Raw genomic sequence first — 18101 nt, 5'->3', positions numbered from 1 at the left:
GCTTGAGAACTATCAAAAAAATCTTGCTGGTGAATATAAATGATGCCACATACAAATTTATCTAAGGGACTTAAATTTTATTAAACTATATAGGCATGGGCTGGAGCGATAGCACAGCAGGTAGGGCATTTGCCTTGCACAAGGCTGACCTGGGCCAACCCTGGTCCAATTCCTTCGCCCCTCTCAAAGAGCCCGGATAGCTACTAAGAGTATTGCGCCCACATGGCAGAGCCTGGCAAGCTACCTGTGTTGTGTTCGATATGCCGATATGCCAAAAACAGTAACAAGAAGTCTCACAATAGAGACATTACTGGTGCCCACTCGAGCAAATCGATGAACAATGGGAGGACAGTGCTACATAGGCATGAAATTCTTTGTAAAACAAAACACAATAACCCATAATGCATAAAGCTGTTTGAGAAGTCATGATAATGGGATTAATATCAGCTTAGAGGCTTCAGATTAAAATGATGGCCCCAGGTGACATTTAAGATGAAAAACAAATAAGAAGAAAAACAGCAAGTCTATTAATCATCTGTGAATGCTGACAAGGGGGGACATGCTTCATTGGACTATCTGACTCTTTTCTACAAGGAAAAGAAGGGGTCAAATTGGATGCTCTTTGACACCCAAATGGCAGTCTGTCATGCCACTGGAAAGTTTTATTTCAAAACCAGGAGTTTGGGACACTTCTCCAAGACTCTTCTGTGGCCACTAAGTGGCTGTGGACTTCCCAATATCTAAGCCACATACTGGGCTGCCTAGCTCAGGGTTTTCCTGAGCACCTTCTGCTTCAGCCCAAGGAGCTTTTTTGCATGTAGCAGATATGCTATGCCCTTCCCAAGCTCTATCTCTGCTTAGGGAACACATGCTTCCTGAAATGTGTTTCCCACCTCCTCTTCACAGCCAATCCATCATCCTTCAAGGCTTGGATCAAACACATGCCGAAAACTTCCCCTCATCCCCTCTTCATTATCACCTCAAACCCCAAGAAGTTTTCAGTCCCTCCTGTAAAACTGCCAGAGAGTCTTCTCAGCATAGCTCCTGGACTCCCCACACTTTCCCTGGCATTTCTGTTTTATCTACAGAGGTGTTGTTTCCATGGCTGGATGTTGCTCACCCTGGAGGCAAAATCCATATAGGATCTAAACCTGGGTCCACATAGCTCACCCCTCATAAGAAACGAGGCAGATGGCTTGGAAGCCAGCCTCACATGCCGGGAGAAAAGGCAGCTGAGATAGAGAATGGACCACTAAGTAAAGGATGCTTGGAGGGCTTGGAATGGGAGATGTGTGCTGAAAGTAGACAATAGACTGAACATAGGCCACTTACTACCTGTATTTCGAACCATAACATTGAAAAGGGGAGAGAGAGAGAGAGAGAGAGAGAGAGAGAGAGAGAGAGAGAGAGAGAGAGAGTACAAGGGAATGTTTCCTGCCATAGGGGCGGGGGTGGGAGTGGGGGGGGGGTGGGGGGGATGGGTGGTAGTGGGAGGGCTACTGGAAACATTGGTAGTGGAGAATGGGCACTGGTGGAGGGGTGGGTACTCAATCATTGTATGACTGAAACATAAGCATGAAAGTTTGTAAGTCTGTAACTGTACCTCATGGTGATTCATTAAAAAAAAATTTTCAAAAGAAAGAAATGGGGCAGGAGGCCCTCCCATTGCATCCTCAGGGGCTTTGTCTGATGACCCGAGTCACAGAACCCCTCCTGGCTTCTCTCCCTCCCTGTCTCTGTCTCTGTCTCTGTTTCTCTCTCTCTCTCTCTCTCTCTCTCTCTCTTTCTCTCTCTCTCTCTCTCTCTCTCACACACACACACACACACACACACACAATTAGTTCAGCTTGTTGGGACTTTGTAGGACTCACCAACAAGGCATGCAATAGATGCACATGTAACCAGGAATCACTCAATCAAAGAGCTATGGGGAAATGAAAAATCCGGATAAGATCAAAATAAATCATTTCCAAATGTGTCACCATCTGTCTTGTCAACAAACAAAGCTCACAACAGCCCACTCAGTCTGCCAGTGAGCAGGCATGAGAAGCAGAGAGGCTTTGAGAGATAGTAGGGGCCCCTGCAATTGCCTGCGGAGAATCCCATTGAATACCTTGACATTTATTGGGTGTCCGCTACACAGGTCTATCCTGCTGAGTCTGGGCATATAACAGTGGTAGAGGTCTGAGAGATGAGCAGGTGAGTAAGAGTCATACAGAGATGGGAAGGAACAAAAACTAGCATGAAGAAATCCTGTCACTACTTTCCACCAGAGACCTGGGTGGGTTAGAAGGAAATGGAAGGAAGGGAGTGGGAGAGAAACTGAGACATAGGGACGGCAGAGGTGGGGTGAGGAAAGTTGACACTGGTGATGGGATTGGTGCTGGAATATTGGATGCCTGAAACTCAACTGTGAGTAACGTTGTAATTCATAGCGCCTTAATTAGAAAATTAAATTTTAAAAAATGTACGCAAGGGCCTGCTCCTGCTCTGAGTTTCACTGGTGCTTTCCACCTCTGACTCAGAAGCTCAAGGGTATACTTCCTCCTTCAATCCAAGTTTTGTGGTAGATGAGGGGGCTACATTTTTAGAGCTCAGGGAAGTAAGTTTATGCTGGAAACCTTAGATCACTACAAAATTGAGCTAAATGCATTCAGTTTCCTTCCTCTTTTCCCACAGAAATGAACCACTTTCTTGCTTTAAGCTACAAAGGATGTTCTCCTCAAATTAAAATATTGTCATAGGTGTCTAAGACTTAAATCTTGGCTTTCCCATCGGTGAAGCAGGAGTGATAGTAGCCTCCTTCCAGAATGCTTTGAGAAATGGGTGAATTAATACATAGATCTATTCAATAAATGAAAACTGAATGAATGTCCATGCTGTTCTAGCTGTCAGGGTATTAGCAGTAACCAAAAACAATCTTTATAAGCCTTGTCTTTTCCAGTGGGTGAGTAAAGGTAACAGTTATCAGCATGAACCAATCCCATGTCACCTCGTGACAGGAATATGTTCTAAGTAATATATCACAGGATGGTTTCATCATTGTGCAACCACTATAGAGTGTCCTTAAACAAACCTGAATGGTGCTGCCTGTTACATACTCAGGCTGTGTGGTGCTCTCTCTCATGTTGAGGCTATGGTATTGTACAGTAAGTGCCTGAACTGAATTTGTGAGCCATTGTAACACATTGGCTTTGGTGTGTACCATAGAAAAGCTACAGTACAAATACAATGTACCAGATCCATGGTATGCAGCTAGGATGCTTTCCTGCAAGGTGGAGCTTGCCTGACCAGAAGTCAGTCTGAGTGAATGAGTGAGTGAGTGAGTGAGTGAGTGAGTGAGTGAGTGAATGTGCATGAAGCCCTAGGACATTGCCAGATTCTACAGTCAATGTTTTTGGATTTTTCCTCTTTTTTTTTTAGTTTTTGAGCCACACTCTCTAATGCTCAGGGGCATCTTCTGGATCTGTACTCATGGATCACTCCTGGCAGTACGCAGGGGTTGGCCACGCGCAAATAAATGCCCTACCAGCTGTACTATCTATCTATCTATCTCTCCAGCCTCACTATAGTCAACTCTTAAAACACTGTGCAGGACCAGACCAATAGGATAGCTGGTAAGGCACTTGCCTTGCACATAGTCAACTTGAGCTCAATCCCTGGCATCCCATGAGTCTGGTTCTCTGAGTCTGCCAGGAATGATTATTGAGTGCAGAGCCAGGAGTAAACCCCGAGCACTGTGTTGAGTATGACCCTCGAACAAATTTTTTTAAAAATTCCCACTGTATTCTCAGGTTATACTAAAATTATAAGAAATGTTTCTCTTTCAATAACAAATTAACCTTAGCTTACAGTAACTTTTTAACCTTCTAACCTTCTTAGTTTATCTTTAACTTTGGGCTATTTTATAATCATCTTACCTTAAAGCACAAACAACAGAGCACAAAAGGACAAAAAATATTTCCTTACAATGCTGGTTACAGGAGAAAGGATGGCATGGTAGGAGGCAAGAGGAGAGGGGTTTCTTGGAGGGTATGGCACTGCCACTTTGGTGGTAGAGTGATGAGTCTGACATACATATAGAGGTGGAAAGTTAAACTCCTGAAATTCTGTGATATTGTAAAACACTGTTACCACCTTAAAAACAATCCAAGTGTCCAACAACAGACAACTGATTAAAGAAACTTTGGTACATCTGCACAATGGAATACTATGCAGCTGTTATAAAAGATGAAGTCATGAAATTTGCTTATAAGTGGATGGACGTGGACTAAGTGATGGACGTGGATGCTAAGTGAAATGAGTCAGAAAGAGAGGGACAGACATAGAATGACTGCACTCATTTGTGGAATATAAAATAACATAATATGAGACTAACACCCAAGGACAGTAGAGACAAGGGCCTGGAAAATTGCTCAATGGTTGGAAGCCAGGCTCATGAGCTGGGGAGAAGGCAGCTGGTATAGAGAAAGGATCACAAAGTCAATGATGGTTGGAGGGATAGTTTGGGATGGGAGATGTGTGCTGAAAGTAGATAAAGGACTAAACGTGATAACCTCTCAGTATCTGTATTGCAAACCATAATGCCCCAAAGTAAGAGAGAGTATGGGGGAAATTGTCTGCCATGGAGGCAAAGGGAGGATTGGAAAGGGGGGCGGTTATACTGGGGACAATATACTGGGGACATTGGTGGTGGAGAATGTTCACTGGTGGAGGGATGGGTGTTCAATCATTGTATGATTAAAACTCAACTATGAAAACTTTTTATCTGTATCTCACGGTGATTCAATTAAAAAATAATAAAAATAATTAAATATTTTTATACTTTGTATCCATCCTCTAAAAGTTTTATCTATTTTTAAAATGTTTCAACTTCTTTTATAAACTTTTCAAATTTGTTGTTAGAAATGAATAGACAGGGGGCAGTACAGTGTTTGCCTTACACATAGCCAACCCGGGTTCAATCCCCAGCATCCCATATGGTCCCACTAACACCGCCAGGAGGGATCACTGAGTGCAGAGCCAGAAGCAACACCTATGCATCGCTGGGTGTGGCTCCAAAAAAAATGAAAAAAGGAAAAGCCAAGAAAGACATGAAGAGACAAATGCACACATTAGTTTAGCATATGCAAGGTCACAACCGTGAAGGCCACTGGCACCCATGTCCACTGGCAAGTCTTCAGGGCCAGTAATTTGCTTGGGAGAGTCAAGTCCTATAGTAAAAATAACACCTTTATCTGCTTTATCTGGAGTCTTCTGTTCTGGAAGAATAGGCCTGAGACTCTTCTTGAAGAGGTGTTGCCTTTTTCAGAAATATGTCTATATTGATTTGCTTGGTTTGTTCTCTTTTCTTTTCTTTTACCAGAGATTTTCTAGCAAGTTTAGGTGCACAACGAACACTCCTCATAAGAAAACCTTTTTGGTGTTTAAGGCTCACATCTTTAAATTTATAAAGATCTTGTTGAGTTTAGGTTGGAGCAATAGCACAGCGGGTAGGGCATTTGCCTTGCAAGCGGTAGACACAGGTTCAATTCCTCCGTCCCTCTCAGAGAGCCCGGCAAGCTACCAAGAGTATCCCCCCTGCAAGGCAGAGACTGGCAAGCTCCCTAAGGCATATGTTATGCCAAAAAAAGTAACAAGTCTCACAATGGAGACTTACTGGTGCCCGCTCAAGCAAATAGATGAAGAATGGGAGGACAGTGCTACAGTGCTATAGTGCTTGTTGAGTTTACAGCCCTTTCATTTTCTTTTTTTTTTTTTGCATGACATGTTTTATTTTTATTGCAAATTATTAATTTAAAAATCCCCTCAACTTAACTAGGGCTCAAATTATTAGACATTATATTCTAAATCTTCAGTTTATTTCCCTGAACTTTGCATATAAACAAGTATATTAACTGCAAATTAGATATCTTTTGCCTAGTGAAATATTTAACTATCAAGCTTATTTTTAGAAATACATTTTGCCATATTTTTCAAAAAATTATTGGATTGAGGAATTAACAGTATAAAAGCTTTTTCTCCAACTTTCAAAAAGTGTTTTCTTAATTTATTTTTAAGTTGAATTTTGAGGCTAATCTATTTTCAGGACACATAGATATTATTTTCTTTTTGTGTTTTTGTTTTTGTTTTTGTAATGGATCCCCGTGAGGTGCAGTTACAGACTTACAAACTTTCGTGGTTACATTTCAGCCATACAATGCTCAGTACCCATCCTTCCACCAGTGTCCATTCTCCACCGCCAATGATTCCAATGCACCTCCCCTCACCCCGACTTATCCCCAGCCCCCCAATCAGCCCTGCATCTGTGGCTTTTGCTCTCTCTCTCTCTCTCATTTTGGGTGTTGTGGTTTTCAATAGAGGTATTGAGTTGGTTTCAGATATACAATGTACATTTCCCCCCAGCAGTGTCCCTAATTTTCTTTTTTCCACAACCCCCTCCACCCAGTCTGTCTCTACGGCACTCTCTCTCTTTCTCTCTCTTTTTCTTTCTCTCTCTCTTTCTCTCTCTCTCTGTCTCTCCCTCTCTCTCTCTCCCCTTTTTTGGTCATTATGGTTGCAAACCCTTCTTAAGAAAGCCTTTGCTGAATTTTCTTTGAAGTTCTTTTTCTTCTCCTGCAGTGCTGCTTTCTCTTGCCTCCTCTTCAACTTCATTGCTTTAGTTCCAACAACTCCTCTTTAGTAAATTCCCCAGGAAATGCCTCTTGGATCTTTTTCTTTTTTGCTTTATCTTTTTTTACTTCAAAAATTATATGTATAGGTAGACTTTCTAATTTACAAAACCTATACCTTTACAAATAGAAGCAGATGTCAAAATCCAATTCAATAATAGAAGCAGATTATTTAATGATTTACATTTTCAGAGCTATTAGTATCTAGTTTTGTGTACTCTCTGTTTAGCTTATTTTTTAAGTCAAATATTTGAATAACTGAGGGTTTGTCTAGGATCTTCTTGATGTCTTCCTCAGACATCCCTACGTTCAAATTGTGTGTCATCCTAACCAAAAGTCCTGTTGTCTTTTAGAAGCTCCTCTTGCTAGGCAAACCCTTTGAATCCACAGACAAACCTCTTGTTGTCTTCTTCCAGATGTCACACCTGTGCTCTTTAGTAACACCAGCCCCATCCTGAGTCTAGTTCTTGATGCTATAACAGATGCCCCTATCCTTCAACAGTTCTATCAGTGTCTTCCTTAGTCACAGTAAAAGTCTGGGCAAAAGTTCTTTAGGTGGGATCTTTAAAAGCTACTCTAGGTTGGGAGGGAGAAGATCCAAAAAATAAATAAATAAAAGCTGCTCTAACTCCTTGATATGTTGGTTGGATCAAAGATGAAGGAAGAATAACACATTGTATTAGGATGAAAATTACCAATAATAAAGGATATCTGAGAGCATTATCAAAAACTGCAAAATTCTGGGCCAGAGAGAGAGTACCACAGGTAAGTCTCTTGCCTTGCGTGTGGTAGGTTCAATCCCCAGCACCACATATGGTTCCCTGAGCCCCGTTAGGAGTGATCCCTGAGTGCAGAGTCAGGAGTAAGCACTGAACAGTTGCCAATTGTGGCCCCAAAACAAACAAACAAACAAAAAACAATTTAAATATTTAGGGATAAGATATTTTCCAAATAACACTTCCCATTTCACTAGAATGTCAACTCAGGAGGACGTCTGAGAAGAGGAGCTAGTTTTTCCATGACTTTTTTTTTATTTTGAGGCAGATAACAATTTTTTCTCTTCTTTCAAACTTTTTTTATTGAATCACTGTGATATAGACCCTTACAAAGCTGTTTATGATTAGATTTCAGTCATACAGTATTATTGCTCCTACAGCCTGCTGACAGAGTATGCCCAATAATATGCTTGAAGGCCTTAAGGTTTTCACTCTGCCACATCACAAGAGGTTTTAATTTATAGCTTTCAACATTGTTCCCAAGTAAGATCTCTTCTAAAATCTGGCACTGACTTAGCCTCTATTGATAAAAATTATTTCGGGCATTCATTTACAGATTAGTACATTTAGATATTGAATACATTTACATATTGCACATATTATCTGACAAGTTTCTTATACAATAGTTTATCTAACGTCTCAAAAACGTTTTTGTGGGGCTGGAGCGATAGCACAGCGGGTAGGGCGTTTGCCTTGCACGCGGCCAACCCGGGTTCGAATCCCAGCATCCCATATGGTTCCCTGAGCACCTCCAGGAAGCCAGGAGTAACCCCTGAGCATCGCCAGGTGTGACCCAAAAAGAAAAAAAAACAGAATGACTTTTGGACCTGGAGTGATAGCACAGTGGGTAGGGCATGTGGCCGACCCGGGTTCGATTCCCAGCATCCCATATGGTCCCCTGAGCACCGCTAGGAGTAATTCCTGAGTGCAGAGCCAGGAGTAACCCCTGTGCATCTCCAGGTATGACCCAAAAAGCAAAAAAAAAACAAAAAAAAAGCTTTTTTGTTTCCTTCACATCAGCACCAGTAGACTCAATTTTCACATTATATAAAGATTTATTCATTCATTTATTTTTATTATTTTTTTAATTTTTAATGAATCACCATGAGGTACAGTTACAGATTTACAAACTTTCATGATTACATTCCAATCATAAAATGACCAAGTACCCATCCCTCCACCAATGCCCATTCTCCACCACAAATGTTCCCAGTATTGCTCCCACCACCCCAAGGTTTTTTACTTCTTTATACCACCCAAAGCTAGGAGTTAATTTAACATTGTAGTTAGGTCTAACCTTTTCTCCCCACATTACCAAAATTTTGCTTGGTCATAATCAACACTCCCACATCTGGTCTTCAGTCCAAGTCAACAGAAGTTTGTCCATCTAACATCAGTCCTTCCTGAGTTTTTGCTACTCTAGTTGCTTTCAATGAAACAAATGCATTAGCCTTCTGTTGCTCTGTTCTTGTTTTTCAAGACTGTAGCTCTGGCATAGTGGGATGTGGCTGTCCATCATCCAATGGCCTTCACTGATTTTCCATGTTTGTAGTCCTTAATCACTTTTACAATGTGTTTCCATGGCAGTCACTCAGAGTGGCCTCTTTCTGGCAACACTAGTCATGGCCTTAGTATTCTTAGGAGTCCCAGTGAGTAAAACCACATGAGATTAAGTCAAATCTAAGAAAAATGATGCTATCAGGAGACATGATCAACAAGGGGCTACTGCAAGCATAAAATACAGTTGTTATAATTGCTCCACAATCATTAGGCAATAGAAATATGGGACACACCAAAGCTTAGTCATGTACACAAAACTCAATCTTCTTCTTAAGAAAAAACTGTACACATTTAATTTATATAACTTGATGAGCTTGAACATATACATTAATTTGTGGAGCCATTCCCACAATCAAAGTGACAGATACATCCAACATCTCTTAAATTCTTCTTTGGGTCTCTTGCTGTTGCTGATATTGTTGCTGCAAGAGCAGTGAACAAGAGCTCGACCCTCCTACAGCATGTGTAAGTACAGCACATGGTGTTTTTTCCTGCAGACATTATGTTGTGCAACCAATCTTATCTTGCAAAATTGAAATTTCATATCCCCCAAATTGCCCATTTCCTCCTCCTCTAGCCCCTGGCTGTTCCAAGCTCTGCTGCTCTGAGTTTGTCTACTTTAGATACTTTTTATTCTCTCAGGCTCATCTCTTATACCAAGTTCCCCATTTATATAAGTCAAAGACTTTCAAGACTCTATGGATCCTGCAACCTTTAACTTCTACCTCACAACAGGCATTTAATACATTTTCCGGTGTTATTTTATTACATATTTGTTTTTCTTCCTCTCCTCCCCATAACTTTATTGCAAACAGGAAAAAAGCAAAATCGCCCCTACATAGTTCCAACATATTGTTTCTAAGTATGTGTTTATATAATTGTGGTCTGGGTTACCTAAATATCAAGCCTTTCCTAGAACTAAACTAGATCATCATTAACAAGTAAATAATACAGGAAGCTACACTATTTCACAAGTTCTTCAGGATTCATATGGTTGTCTTATAGAAATCAAGTGGACCAGAGACCTTGAAAAAATTCAAATTTCTTGTTCTCTTAGCATCAAACAATAACTGTTTCATGAGAAGAAACACAGAAAGCTTCCCTTTTGGTATCCTCATTTTACAAACAAGATGATACAGTGTTAACTTGGTTACTCTTTCAGTTAGATCTGTCACCAAGTCTAAACCCCCTATTGCTGGAAAAGGAGCCCTGGGCACATTTGTAGCATGGCGGGGGCGGGGGGGAGTTGGTGGTTATCAAAGTGGGGTACAGGAACAGTTCTTCCTCTCCTTTTTGCTCTTCAGGGAGAAAACTGGGCCAGAATTTGTTCAGTTCTAACAGGCTTTTATAATCCTCTGTCCAAATTAGTCATTTTAAGAAAAGGGAAGGGAAGCCACTTGTCTCTCTGGGGTTAGTCATACACACGAGTTCTCAATCAGCATCCAGCAAAGGCTTCTCTTGTTCTAAGAAGGGAAGGAGAATTGCTGAGAATCCTTCCTGGAGTTGGAAAGCAAGTGCTCAAGGGAGCGAGAAGAGTCAGCAGCTCAGCCTGTATCTTGAAGCTCTTGGGTGATGCTTCTGACATACCCTCCAGGAGGGATGCAGGACAGTCTTAGGGAGAGCAGGATTGTAGCCAAAGTGACTTGAGAGACTTCAGGCCAACCTTGGATGCTAAGATACCTAAGTCTCAATGCCAGAAGCGATGTTTCCATTTTGATGTTATCAATTGAAGGCTGAAAAGGCTGGGCTTCCATTTACAATGAGACCCCACAACAAGTCATGAGACAACCTCAATTTCAAATGACTTGATTTATGCAGGGGGTCAGTGTTTACACTTGGGTGTTCTCAATTGGGGTCTGTGACATCTTGATGCCCTTCTTAAAGCAATAATCCAGGGCCTTGACAATGCAGAGGTTAAAGTACTTGCTTTTCAAGCATCTGACCCACATATGATTCCCTGAGCACTATCAGGAGTGATCTCTGGTGCAACTTCAAAACAAAACAAATCACAAAAAGATCTGGGATCCAGAAACAGAGGAGTTAAGTGTTCAAGTTCAAACAGGGACAGAGCAAAGACTCAAACAAAGCCTTAGTTCAGGAATCTCAGCATTCCATCCTGAGTTAAGAGATAAAGAGGACATAAGATGAGTAATGTTCTTCTCTGTGTTATCCTTCACCTCAGCATTTGGGGTAAAGTACATAAAAAAAGTCATAAACCTTTTTTTTCTGAATGAAAAGTGATTTTTTCAGATGGCCCAGAGGGTAAAGGTCAGAGTTCTGGGAGCTGTGACCTGCTCCTCAAGCCCCTAGTTTTGGTCAGTGGCCATGAGTGGGAAGCACTAACCCTAGGCACAGATCTTCTGACCTGAGGACAGGAGAGAGGGATGTGTGCTGACTTCCTGCCTTTTCTGTGCCCACATCTGCTCAACCAACAGGAAGGACAAACACTCCTGACTCCACTTCCTTTTTCTAGATTCTGAATCACAGTAAAAGCTGAAGATTCAGATTTTATTTTGAGATAAGAAAGGTCACATTGAAAAGCTACATTGACAAGTTAAAGAAGTCACTTTTCTCCAAACCACCAGGAGCGATTTCTGTGTTCCGAGTCAGAGTAAGCCCTGAGCACCACCTGATGTGACCTAAAAACCAACAACAAAAAGAAGTCACTTATTTTGGAAGATGTATTTAACTCAAACTACAGTTCACACAAATCACAGGCAATTGTGAAAATGAGTTGTACTGGCAAGAGGTTCAATACAGCACCCAGACATATGTCAAACCTTGTCCTTAGCTGTTTCCAAGGTTGATGGAATAGAAACAAACCACCCTAGACCCCTTAGCTGTCAGATGCCACTTTCTAGAGGCTGGGCCTTTCATTTTTTTTAATTTTTATTAGTGAAACACCATGAGGTACAGTTGTAGACTTACAAATTTTTGTGCTTTCATTGTTTTAAAGTCCAAGAACACAGGTCAGAATTGTCCTGAAGGCTTTAAAAACAGACTGCTAATGGACTGCTATGAGCTTTAAGCACTGTAGCACTATCCTCCCATTGTATATTGATTTTGTTCCAGCAGACACCAGTAACGTCTCCATTGTGAGACTTGTTGTTACTGTTTTTGGCATATCAAATATGCCACGGGGAGCTTGCCAGGCTCTGCCGTGTGGGTGGGATACTCTTGGTAGCTTGCTAAGCTCTCTGAGAGGGACAGAGGAATCAAACTCGATTTGCAGTGACCTGAATGGAACTAGAGGATATTATGATGAGTGATGTCAGTCAGAAGGAAAGGGACAGATACAAAATGATCTCCCATACGTGGGACTTACAGCACACAGCAAGAAAAGAAAAGAAAAAGAAAAACCAATGTCAACACAAGGAGAGAACTAACCCACATATCCCAGTTGGTTGGAGGATGATGGTTTTTGAAAGGGGTCCTTAGTGGATGGAGATGGGTACACTGGTGATGGATGTGGTGTTGGGATTCTGTGCATGAGAACCCATCGTTAACAGTGTTGTAAACTACAACATTCCAATCAATATTTTTTTAAAATTTTAAAAATAATAAAACAGACTGGTGAACAGCCCTGGGGTTGCTGATTCAGAATTTGCATTTTGGGTTTTTTTGTTGTTGTTGTTGTTTTTGACTTTTTGAGTTGCATTCGACAATGCTCAGGGGTTATTCCTGGATTTGCATTCAGGAATTACTTCGGGTGATGCTCGGAAGACCATATGGGATGCCAGGCATCAAACCCAGGTCAACCACGTGCAAGGCAAACACCCAATCTGCTGTATTATCTCTCCAGCCCCAAGAATTTGTATTTTGGACAAGTCTGCAAGGTCTGCAGAGGCTACTATTCCAGGGATCACACTTTTGAGAAACCTGCTTAATGAAAAAGGCAGTGATTACATAACCTATGTTGAAGAACAGATGAAAGGAGGTTGGAGGGCAAGTCCTTGAGAGTACCTATTCAGTTTTTTGATTGGAAGTGGAGATGACCTCCCAAACAGTGCTGGGGGCCCCTCCTAATGATTCTTTTTTTTTTTTTTTGCTTTTTGGGTCACACCCAGCAATGCTCAGGGGTTACTCCTGGCTCTGCACTCAGGAATCACTCCTGGCGGTGCTCAGGGGACCGCATGGGATGCTGGGAATCGAACCCGGGTCGGCCTGCGTGCAAGGAAAATGCCCTACTCACTGTGCTATCACTCCAGCCCCAATGCTTGGTCAGCCAGAGCAGAGATAGAGCAATTCTCAAACACACACACACAGACACACACATACATACACACACGGACTCATACACCTGCATGTGAGCCAACACAATTATTTGTGAGCAATTATAATCTTCAGAGACAAGAGAAGTTTTCTAGTTAGTCCAGAACAAAGTACACTCTGCAGGTTGGGTGAGGACAGAAGGCCAAAGCTGTCACATGTTCCTGGGATCAGGTAAGGAAAAGTCGGTGAAGAATAGAGAGAATAAACCACAACATCACCGTAGCATCCCCAACCTCCCTAGGTGAACCTGGAAACCACCAAAACTTCATTGCAATTTGTGGCTATTAACACAAGCCACACCCTGTGTGACTTCAAAGTCTTTTCCTCTCCTGTTTGTCTGGTTTCCTAACAACCTGAGCAGCAAGGAAGGCGAAAACAAAAAGGTTCCAGCAATCAGCCCCTGTTGGCTGCCATCACCTCTTGTTGGAAGAAATTTCTGCAACCTTAGCAGAGTTTTCATGATAGCCTGCAGTGGCCTGCATGGCTAAGTCGAACAGGGTCCCCGAGGCCGAGGAAGAAGGGCAACGGGGTAAGTAGGGCTGACAAGCAATGCGCATGCAGCGTCTTGAACAAGCAAAAGACTTTTATAGGTCTCTAGAAGGAAAGAGACATTGGAAAAATATCCAGGAATGATCAGTATACATAAGTTTAAAATGTCCTGGGCTTCTAGATCTCAATGATGTTTTTCTATGGTTACATAGTTTCATGATATTTTCCTTGGTTATATACTAATACACTTTAGCAACATGTTCTGTTATAAGAACAGGGAAAGAGCCAGCAAGAAAAACAAGAAAGTCAGCCCTTAGGTTGTGTAACCTCAGGACAATGGTTTCTATAAACCAGCCTTTAGACAACAGGTCCCCAGGACAAGGGCTTTCTTAATATTAACTAGCACAGGCTCCCGACAATATCCTGAATTAGATCTGTGATTCCCAATCCACAGGCTGAACATCAAAGCATGGGGGACTAATTCTCACAGGGCCCCAGCACAATTAAAGACAGACAGATGTGCCGCTGCAAATGACATATGTGACTGGGCTGCTGGTTCCATTTTCAGGAGCTGTAAATAGAAACATAACCAATATTTTAGGGGAGAGGAGCAATAGTCCAGTGGGGAAGGGTGCTTGCTTTGTATGCAGCCGACCCAGGTTCTATCCCTGGCACCCCATTTGGTCTCTCCAAGACCCCAAGGAGTAAACCCTGAGCACCACTGGTCCAAAAACAACAACCAAAAAAAAAAAATATATATATATATATATATATCTGTATATATATATCCAGTTTGGAGAAATTATATCCCAATAAGATTCTTAATCCATTAGATGATGTTGGAAGGTGTGGTATTTGGAGAGAAAATGAGTTCAGTGACCTTGGGCATATTTTTAATTCCCATATCCAATCAGCTAATCCCTTTAGCTTTGCCAATGAAAATCATTCTAAATCTACACACTTTTCTCATCTCTGTTGCCACCAGCCACATGCCAGCCTCCCTTATTACTAGATGGATTACTGCAATACCAGCTAACCAGTCTCCCAACTTCCATAGTTGTCTCTCAAAAGAGTATGCAGGAGGCCCAAGTTCCATCGTTCACACCATATGGTCTGAAAGTACTGCCGGGAGCAACCTTGAAGCACAGAGCCCTGAGTAGCCCCTGAGAACCTCATGTTGTGACCTCAAAACAACAACAAAAGTTTCCAATTTCCAAGGCTGAAGCGATAGCACAGCAGGTAGGGTGTTTGGCTTGCAGCGGCCCACCCGGGTTTGATTTCCAGCATCCCATATGGTCCCCTGAGCACCGCCAGAAGTAATTCCCAAGTGCAGAGCCAAGAGTAACCCCTGAGCATCACCAGCTGTGACCCAAAAAGAAAAAAAAAGTTTCCAATTTCCTTCCCCACTTTCAGTCCCCACCCTAAGAAATTGAGTGACCCCTTTTTCTCCCCTTAAATTTTGGTTAAACCTGCGTCACATAAAATTTTCTATTTCAAATCATTTTAAGTATATTTTCATGGTTGGTCCACCAACCCGTAGAACCTTCTCATCATCATATAAAACAAAAATGTGCCCATTAGACGACTCCCATTTCCCACCTTGCCAGCCCCAGTCATCATCTTCCACATTTGTGTTTCTGTGAGCAACTGCTCAAGTGCCCTATGTAAATGAGACCTCACAGCCTCTGGTTGTGATTGACTAATTTCAGAGCTTAATTATTCAATTATTCAAGGTTTATTGCTGCAACAGCCATATCAGCATATATCCTTCCTTCCAGGGACTGAATAATATTTCACTGCAGGTATATGCCACTTTCATATACCTTCAGATGCTGAGTCTTACTACTCACTCTGCACTCAGGAATCACCCCTGGTAGGCTCTGGGAACCACATAGGATGCTGGGAATTAAACTTTAGTCTATCGAATAAAAGGCAAGAGCTTTACCTGTTGTACCATTGCGCCAGCCCATTGTTTTCAATTCTTTTAGGTATGTGCCCAAAAGAAGCATTGGCGAATCATATGAACATTTTTATTTTTAGCTTTTTGAAGAGCTGCCATTCTAGAAATGCCAAGTGTACAAGAACAGATGATGGGATATAGAAACTGTGGTAAAACTGTGGTACATATACACAATTGGATACTACTTGACTGTAAAAGATGAAATCATGCAGTTGGCTGCCATGTAGATGGAACTGGAACGTATAATTCAAGTCAGGAGAGAGACAGATATAGGATGATCTCTCTATATGTAGGATATAACGAGACATAGTAAAGGAACCAAAAATTCCCAAAAGCAACAGAACCTGAGAAGTTGCCTGTAGAACTGAGCTTACTATGGGGATCATGAGGAGAGATAGTTGGGGGGCAGGGACTGGGGCAACGGTGGTGGAGAGACATGGACACTCAGGTGGCAGGGATGGTGATGTAATGTTGTACCTATGGAACCCTACCAGTAATAGTACTGTAAATCATGGTGATTAAAGTTTTTTAAATCCAGATTGGGACTGGAGAGATAGTATGGCAGGTAAGGTGCTTGCGATGCAAGTCACCAACCCAAGTTTGATCCCCAGCATTCCAAGTAGTTCCCCAAGCACAGCCAGGAATGATTCCTGAGTACAGAGCTAGGAGTAAACCCTGAACATCACTGGGTGTAGCCCTCAAAGGCCCCCCAAAAAAATCCAGCTTAAGTTACTTGTCAGATAACCCTAAGCACCATGCCCAGCTCTACATTCTCATCATGGGCACAATGATGGAGAATTTCCATTTCACCTTCATATTCACTTTCTACCATTCACATATCCCTAAAACTAAGGAAAGTTGACCTTTAAATGTTGAGTTACTCCAGTTCTGCTGTCTTCTAATTTGGTTCAGTCCTGAATGACACCAGCAGGAGATCAGGTAATAAAAGAAGAGTCTTGCTGACTTCTGTGAGGATGACCAGAGCTTGTGACTGCAATATCTCACATCGACTATTCCACGTGGTTAGTAGATAATCAATATCCTTCCTCTCCAACACATAAGACATGCCAAGTGCTTGGGTAAAAAAACAGAGATTCATTTATTTTTATAGCCAAGTACTGACACAAAAGAATCATTTGGCTAAACAGACAAGAAGAAGACAAAATTGGGAAAAAATCATCTTTGTCTCAGTGTTTGTTGTTCTTATTAATTGTGCCTTCCTTCTCTGATATGGAGCCAATTCCATTTTTCTTTTTCTAACCTGTTTACTTTATAAGCAACATTTAGAACCATTTTTAATCACTTAGAGGGGTTCAAAAGGATTTCTGTATTTGAGAGAAAAGTTTTTCCAACAAAGTTCTTTCCTGAGGGCTATGACCTGGAGCTGAACTTCAAGGAGAAGCTTCTCCCAACTCCCCACCTGGACCAGCACCCTAGTGAGCCATGGATTGATTGTGTGACAGCCTCTCACCAGAAGTACTCGGAGCCTCTGCAGACATCCCCGTTTGGGGGTAGGAGGTTGTGTCCTGCCGTCTATAACTTGGATACATATACACTCTCAGTTTGACCTGAGTGGAATGATTTAATAAGGTCATGGTGGTTAGTGGAGTAGAAAGTGAGTGGGATGTTTTGGTCTGGGGTTAACTTTGTTCTAGGTGGTAGGACAAGTCCCTCTATCTCTCTAGCCTCAATGGACTTGTGCAAAATCTCATAGCAAATGGTTTTACTGATAGGGCTACAGAGTAAATTCTGACATGGGTGCTGACTCAGGTCCAACTTGATGAAAGGAGTGAACTCATGAGACAATAATGAATGTGTAAAGGGAGCACCAAATAAAGGAAATTGGGAGGATCCAGGATGGGAGGATCCAGGATGGGAGAAAGTAGACTATAGACCAAACATGATTGCCACTCAACACCTCTCTTGCAAACCACAGGACCCAACAGGAGAGAGAGAGAGAGAGAGTTAGAGAGAGAGAGAGAGAGAGAGAGAGAGCAAAAGGTAATGCCCTGCCACAGAGGCAGGGTGGGATGGCGGGGGTTGGGGGGTGGGAGGGATGCTTGGACCCGTGGTGGTGGAGGATGGGTGCTGGTGGAGGGATGGGTACTTGATCATTGTATAACTGAAACCCAAGCACAAAAATTTGTAAGTCTATAACTGTTCCTCATGGTGTTTCACAAATAAAGAAAAGACAAAAAAATGTGTGTTCTTGAAATATGTGTAAAAATATGTGTAGTTCTTGACATAGAGTAGATGATCAATAAATAGTGAATAGTCTAACTTTAAGAGTTTTGTGAGTTAAAGGTCGTAATGTGGGAAAAAACAACTAGTTGATACTAGGCTCAGAGTGGAGGCTCAAAAACTGGAGCATTG

The sequence above is a fragment of the Sorex fumeus genome, unplaced genomic scaffold, assembly GCF_029834395.1.
Source record: "Sorex fumeus unplaced genomic scaffold, SorFum_2.1 ptg000002l, whole genome shotgun sequence".
Taxonomy (NCBI): Eukaryota; Metazoa; Chordata; class Mammalia; order Eulipotyphla; family Soricidae; genus Sorex; species Sorex fumeus.
This window is presented reverse-complemented; position numbering follows the sequence as displayed.